The sequence below is a fragment of the Leguminivora glycinivorella genome, chromosome 22 (genome assembly GCF_023078275.1).
Source record: "Leguminivora glycinivorella isolate SPB_JAAS2020 chromosome 22, LegGlyc_1.1, whole genome shotgun sequence".
NCBI lineage: Eukaryota > Metazoa > Arthropoda > Insecta > Lepidoptera > Tortricidae > Leguminivora > Leguminivora glycinivorella.
In genome coordinates, this window is record NC_062992.1 from 4791946 (window position 1) to 4792202 (window position 257).

Genomic DNA, 257 nt, shown 5'->3' on the forward strand with positions numbered 1-257 from the left:
TGTCTTCGACTAATTGGTCTTCTCTTTTTTTGGTTATTCTGTTTTGAACGAGTACCTATGCTCAGTTGCTCATTCCTGTTCTAAGACCCTAACCAGGACGCTTTTGTTTAGAGCCTATTACGAAAAGAGTTTTCAACTTTTTATATTAAGTATCCGATCCGGTCCAAGATGGCATCTGGTACGGGCGTAGGCATTTATGCAAATGACTAGTGACTACAGTGGTAGTATCAGCATGGGCAATTATGCCACTGTCTTTT